The sequence below is a fragment of the Triticum urartu genome, chromosome 2A, assembly GCF_056163025.1.
Source record: "Triticum urartu cultivar PI428250 chromosome 2A, HENAU_Tu73, whole genome shotgun sequence".
Classification (NCBI taxonomy): Eukaryota; Viridiplantae; Streptophyta; class Magnoliopsida; order Poales; family Poaceae; genus Triticum; species Triticum urartu.
In genome coordinates, this window is record NC_141874.1 from 336,120,429 (window position 1) to 336,128,087 (window position 7,659).

The window sequence follows — 7,659 nt, forward strand, 5'->3', positions numbered from 1 at the left end:
ATTTTCACTCTTATGTGTCTCCTGTTTTGCTTTATTAGCTCTATTAATATCATCTTTCAAAATGGAATCAGGAGTCATAGGAAGCAAAGTAATATTTTTATCGTTATGAACAAGAGTATACTGATTGTTTCTACCATGGTGTATAGAATTTTTATCAAATTGCCATGGTCTACCAAGTAATAAGGAACATGCTTGCATAGGTACCACATCACAATCAACATAATCAGCATATGTAGAGATACTAAAATGCACATGAACAGTACGTGTTACCTTAACCTTGCCGCTGTTGTTGAACCATTGGATGTAGTAAGGATGTGGATGTGGTCTTGTGGTGAGAGATAGCTTCTCCACCATCTCCATGCTAGCCAAGTTATTGCAGCTCCCTCCATCTATGATCACGCGAACAGAACGTTCCTTCACAACTCCCTTTGTATGGAACAAATTATGCCTCTGATTTTGCGCAGCTTGTGTAACCTGCACACTCAAAACACGTTGAGCAACTAAACATTCATACCTGTCAGCATCTTCAGGAGCCATGTATTGCGTCTCATGATCAGAATCGTCTCCACCGTGTTCGTCACGTGTAATAAGAGCCAAAGTCTCCTCATCATAGTCACTAGCGGACTCATACCCACCATCCTCAGTAACAATCATCACACGCTTAGATGGGCATTCTCTCGCATAATGACCTCCACCCTTGCAACGTCGACAAATAATATCATGTGTTTGCCCTGTTGATGCCATGGATGAAGAAGAGCTCTTTGCAGGCCCAGAAGGTGTGCTCTTGGCAGATAGTGGTGATTGTGCCTGCTTTATTGTATCACGGTTGGAGGTGGCGGCCGACGGAGGCGCTGGTGAAGCAGAACGTGTGGAAGTAGATGATGCACGTGGTGTCCATGAAGAAGGTCGACCTGCAGAAAAGTTAGTCCGCGCCAATGCCTGTCGATCCTGCACTTCACGTTCAGCTTTACAAGCAAGATGGAATAAACGAGTGATATTAGTATACTCCTTATACTCTAGAATCATCTGAATCTCTCTATTTAATCCACCCATAAAACGTGCAAGCATAGCTTCATTCTCCTCAACAATACCACATCTAATCATGCCAGTTTGTAATTCCTGATAATATTCTTCTACAGAATTTTTTCCCTGTCTTAAGCGCTGCAATTTTTGAAGTAATTCACGTTGATAATATGGTGGGACCCAACGAATACGCATAGCAGTTTTCAAAGCAGCCCAAGTAGCCGGAATAGGATATAATCTACAATGCTCAGACCACCAAACACATGCAAAACTAGTGAATGCACAAACAGCAGCAGGAACACGTCTCTCCTCGGGATATTGTAAACATGTAAATCGTTGTTCAGTTTCTAACTCCCAAGTAAGATATATATCAGGAACATATCTACCCTCAAATGGTGGAATATTCAATTTTAGTTTAGGGAGATGGTCATGATCTCGTACCTGAGGGTGAGCCCTACCATTGCCATTATTTGCATGTGGACGACCTGGTGGTTGCTGTGCTAGTGGTGGCACGTAGTTCTGATTTTGATCAACCTCATCCTCATAATCTCCCACATAATCATCCTCCTCCACATCAGCAGTAGGAGCCACAGAAGTATCAACAGCAGCACCAGCAGTTTGGCCCGACTGAAGAGGGACACGGCTCGCTCGGCGGAGGGCTGTTTCCCGACATGGAGGTAGTCGATGTTGTTGTTGTGGTTGCAGAGGTGCGGCAGGAGCAGCCGGTGGTGGTGGTGGAAAACGCGAAAGCAATTCAGCAAACTTGTTATCGAGCTTTGTTTCAAACGTCTTCTCCATGCCATCTATCTTCTCCATGGCCTCTTCAAATCTGTTTATCACATCTTGCACCTGTCCACTCATCATTTGCTGAAACGTATCATGAAGCTCCTTGTTCGTCAAGTTCTCCCAGTCAGTCTCGTCGACTTGTGATCCTGGCATGGTTAGCAGTAATAGAAACACACAAGAATATGATCCTACAGACTACTAACAAGTGGTGGTGGTGGCGGGTGTCACAAATCTGTCAAGCAAATCTCAAATTCTTACCAGTTCTTACCTAGCAGCAGGCGGTGATCGGCAACCGTTGTAGTCAAAACTCTCAAAAGCTTGGATAGAGCGATTGCCAGGGAGAGTCAAACACACGACGTAGATGTATGTGGAGCTGGGAAGGCTTATAGTATGGTAGCAAAAAGGGTCAGCAATAATCAATTCAGAGATGCAAAGTTGAATAAACGCTCAACGACGGTACTGTGCTGGTCCTAGGCTAGACCGTGCTAGAGACGCGAGCCTAGAACACTAACAAAATCACGGCGCTGCACGTAAATAAGGGAAAAGCACACTCTGGAACTCTTTTTTTTCGCTCTTTTTTTTGCGCTCCTTTTTTTTGCGCTCCTCTTTTTTTTGCGAAAAATCACTATAATGGCGAGTGTCTCAAAACTCTTCCCTCGTCAAACTGATAGGATGGGCACGAATTTTTTTTTCACTTTTTTCGGAAATCAGGGCAGCGACGACGAAAAAGTGCGACAAAAAATCACTATGATGGCATGTGGCTCAAAAGACTCAGAAAAGCCTAAAAATAGGATAGGGAAAAAAATTTGCCCGTGAAAATTTTGGCCTAAAAACTGCCCGGGGGTCTCCAGACTCTTTTTTTTCTTTTTTTTCCGAGACCTACGCAGGCAAGGAAACACGAATCAGAATTTAGATTGATCTCAAGAACAAACCTAATATGAGAAGAACTCGGATTGGTGGTGGATATATGGTTGTGGTATATGGCAGCGGTGGTGGTATATGGATACAGATTGGTGGTGGTATATGGATACGGATTGGTGGTGGTATATGGATATGGATTCAGAGCGGTGGCGAATAAGCGAAAGTGGTAGATGGGCGATGATGATGGTGCGGCGGCGGCGTGACAACTTATGACCAGAACTTGAAACTCTAAAAGACTAGACTCTAAGACCAGCAACTTGACACGACGATGCAACCGCAAATTCAACAAAGCAAAAACCCTAAAAAGATTATGCAAAGGCTCAGATTGGTTCGGATATGATGAACTAACCCTAATTTTTTTTCTAGCTTTTTCGTGGACTATAGGTATGAAGAACAGACTCGATCTAATCTACGAAAAACTGTAAAATCTGACCGAGCAACCTGGAAATCTGATACCACTTGATAGAGGCTAAGGTGTCCCGATGTTTCGATGAGATGGTGGCTATCGTTTTCTGTGGGAGTCGACCTTGACGATCCGACTACGAACGTGCGAGACGTCGCGCCTTAGCAATCGCTAAACCAACTTCCGAGGGTTATTGACCACGCCGGAGCACGATCAACCTGACCACGAGGGTCTGTTTCCTGCGAGCAAACGAGGAACAAGCAAGAAACTGAGATTGCAATCGGGATATTGCGAATATAAGATGAAAGCTTTATCGATCAAGGTGGGGTTCTGTGACGTCTTGGTCTGGTCGTTGGACACAAACGAAGACGCGAAGTTGCAGCTATGGCGAACTTTTAATCTAAACAAAACCCAAAGTCTAAACGACGCCCTAAGGGCTGTATATATGGAGGAAGAGGGGGGAATTTCGTGGCCCTTGATGGTGGGGTCCGAAACCAACCCTAACTCTTGTTTCCCCACACATACGGACTCTAAAAATAGCCTATACTTAAGTATTTCGAAATTACATGGGCCTAGCCCATTAATAAGGTGACGCAGCACCTAGAATAGCCTATGGACGAATATTATGAAGTGGCATCTTGTATATTTCGTCCAAGGCTTCATGCACTCCTTATGGCGGCTTCAAAGTCCTGAAATCATCACTTGTAACTCCGTTCTTGATCCCCTTGCGCATGCCATCAACTCCATGCGTGTTCTTGCTCCAATGTTCATCCTTCTCCAAGCTAGGCCCTTCATTTGTAAGCAACACAAATGTATCCTATTTAGGCAGCATCATAATCTCATGAACATTAGAATCATTACCAAGAAACGAAAGTACCTGGTAATTTAATTGGCGTGCGCGAGCTCTAGTAATTGGTCCAGTATATGTAACAGTAGGGGCTGTGGGTGTAACAATGGTATTGATGTCCTCATCAGTGAGTAGTGGACTCGTGTACGAAAACTTTTTTACTAGTGGAGTTCCGTAGGATAGCTTAGCCAAGAGTCAAAGCTGGCTTGCTGCAATAACTCCACCACCTTCTTGAGAATGAGCATGTATAGTAGGTTCTGATGTAAGACTTGTTGAGTACCTTTGTACTCATGTTTGCTTAATTACTGTTTTCAGACGACAACACCGCCCCCTCCGATGGGTTCTACGTAGACCTTGACGTCGACGAGTGACTAGCCACCCAGGTGGTGATCCTGGCCATGGAGGGCCCTATGTAGATAGACAGGCTTCGAGAAGCCTTCTTTCTTTCTAGTGTCTGTACTCAGACTAGTTGCTTCCGCATGTGCTTGTATGATTGTATGACTTGAGTGTCGGGTCATGTGACCCCTATCTGTATGAACATGTTATGTATGGCTCTCTGGAGCCTTTAAATAAAGTACTTGAGTTGTAGAGTTTTGTTGTGATGGCATGTTGTATGTACTCACATCGGGCATATTGCATGTATGATTGAAATGCTTGGTATGAGTGGGATCCGACAATCTAGTTGTTTATCCTTGGCAGCCTTTCTTACGGGGAAATGTAGTCTAGTGTTCCTCGAGCCATAGTAGTCCGCTACAGCCCGGTTCACCAGAGTCCAGCTAGCCCAGCACTACTGCTCAGGACACCTGACCGGCCGGCATGTGTTTCACGTCGTTCCTATGTCTGTCCCTTCGGGGAAATGTCACGTGGTGACATCCGGAGTCCTGCCTAGCCTGCTACAGCCCGGGTTCCCCGGAGTCCTGTTAGCCCAATGCTACAGCCCGGAATCACACGCTGATGACCGACATGCTCGATGTGATTCATGTATGCCTGTCTCATTGTCTGTTTGAAGTGTTTTACCCATGGTGTTACATTTGCTGTGTCTTCACATTTGGTTTGGCTTCAATCTCAACATGTCTTCATGATTATCTTCATTAATATATATATATATACTAGTGTTCTATCCTCTACAGCATTCACTTATAGCTATGTCTTCTTGTTGAATCTTTTGAACTAAGTGAATGTGATCGGACCCTAACCTCTCTATGTTTTCTATCTCAAACTCTATCTCTCCAAATCATATGCATTCTATTGAAACTGTCGAATATCTTCTCTGCGTCCTTGTCAGCAGAAGATACAGAGACAAACATTAAGTCCGTTTTCAATGCTAATTCCTTCACCTGAAATCCGGAGAAGTGGGAACGACCACCCGACAATCCAGGCGTGCGTGGGAACGTGGAACAACCTCCGATATGTTACATGATGGCCACGTGTTCTTCAGATGTGAATCGCCAGGGGCACCTGTGTAATAACGCTATGCCGTCCCTGTCCCTATAAATACACGCCTCACCACAGTCATTATCCTTTCTTCCACTATCGCACGAACCCTAGCGCCACCGCTAGCCCTCGACGACGCCGGCGACGAAGCGCTTAGCTGCCGCGACCTCTCCGACGCCGTCTTCACGCCGACCGCGGACATCGTCTTCTCCGCCGTCGCCATAGGTGTCCTCCGTCGCCAAGTTAGGGCACGGACGATCGAACTGCTCGGCCTCCTCTTCCACTCCGTCTAGCAGTTCTTTGTGTGGTAAATAAAACTTCCTTTTTACTGCCCCTTTGATCCTATAGATTCGTCACCTTCTACCACAAGCAGTTTCTGTTCACACAAGTTGGATCCACTTCATACTGCATCTCATATTATGTCTAGTATGTTCACTTATGCTTCACAAAGTAGTTAGATTCCTCACTTGTACTGATCTGTGGATTCGTACAAATCTGTAACCAACTCCTTATCTATGAGTGAATGTCTTCGCACGATGAGGTCAATGTCTTCTAAACTGATTTATCTTCAAAATCTTCTGAGAATGCATATGACCTCTTCCCGTTCCCTCGCACCTTAATGCTGTCACAGGTACATGTCCGTGGGAGAATCCCTTGGTTCTCATAGTCTGCATTCATTTGCAGAATTCTTACAACATCATATAAACTCTCCCGAAGCCAGTTCCTGTTTGTCCAGCAAACGAAAGCCTTTGAAGCCTTTGAACATATTGAAGCCATTCAGTTTAAAGTTCATGGCTGCAGAGAAATCAGCAAGGAAGGGTGGTAGAAAGCGTCAAGGTGAAACATCAAGAGATCTGCCCGATGACCTCTCAGAACTGTACAAGACAGATCCAGAAGAGGATTACAATCAGCGCAAGACACGAATCCAATGGATTCGATGATATTGGGTAGAACAGTGGTTCAAGTACAGGTTTGTGACAAAGGAATATGCTGAGAAAAATGCCATCAAGCGACCATGGGGAGACATCCTATACAGAGATCTTCAACCCAGGTCCAGAGATGAAGCCATTGAACAAGGCTTCTATCCCTGCATGGTGCGTGGACCACAGCCTGCGGATGCTGAACCATCATCACTGCTATGGTGTCGTGACGACAATCTGTTCCAGCGCAACTTCCAGTTTGCCCAGAATTCGACGAAGCAGAATAAGAAGTCATTGGGACTAGACTTCAACCCTGGTCCCTCTGCTCCCCGTGCCGATGGCACCCGCGAAGCTGAACCCAATCTTGTTGGGCCCTTCTATAACCTGGATGGCCTCATCACTCACATCTCAGTTCAAGGTGCCAAAGTGGATCATTTTGATGATGATGCTGACACTGATGAAGCCCCAGCTCCTACTCCAAAGCCGCAGAAGCCAAAGCAACCTAAAGCTTCAAAGCCTGCCTCAGCACCAAAAATCTCATGGGCGAAGCCACTGGCTACTGCACCTCCTGAAGACAGTGTGCAGTCTGAAGATCTGTCACGTATCTCCAAGCCCCCGAGAGTCAAGATGCCTCTGCCACACACCAGCCAAGAACTGACCGCTGCTGCTATTCTGCGCAACGATACCATTGATCTATCCAGCAATGAAGATCTTGCAGATGACGCTCTTGAGCAACTGATCAAGAGCAAAGAAGAAGCAGAAATCTTCAACAATTTGCCTCTCTTTGACGTGGCAATCATCCACGACTTCATCGATGAGTGGTTTGACACGCCCAACCTCAGCTTTGAAGATCTGCAACTTCCCATTGGCCTCAGTGTTGCCTTCCATGGCGCCATTGCTTCAGAGTTAGCTATAGCCCAGCGCATCGTTGAACTGAAGCAGAAGATTGACTTTGAGAAAGCTCAGTTCAAGAAGCATATGGCCAAGCTCAGCGTGCAAGAGGTGAAGAACTTCAAGATCATGCTGCACGAGCTCAAAGAAGCCTTTCTCAAGAAGCGTGAAGAAGCTCAAGGTTCTCGTGAGCGCATGAAGAGCCTGGCTGACAAGTGTGTGCAAGCCTACAATGAGGCTGAGAAGCGCAAGGCCCTTGGGCGTCCTGGCATCGACCCCAGGATGGCTGCAAAGCAGAAGAAGAAGAAGAAGAAGAAGAAGAAGCCCGCTATGGCCGAACCCGACGCACCAAGGCAGGAAGCACATCCCATTGTCTTCCCAGCCAGCATGGCTGGCTCGAAGCCAAAGGCCAGGTCAACCGCTTCAGAACTGAA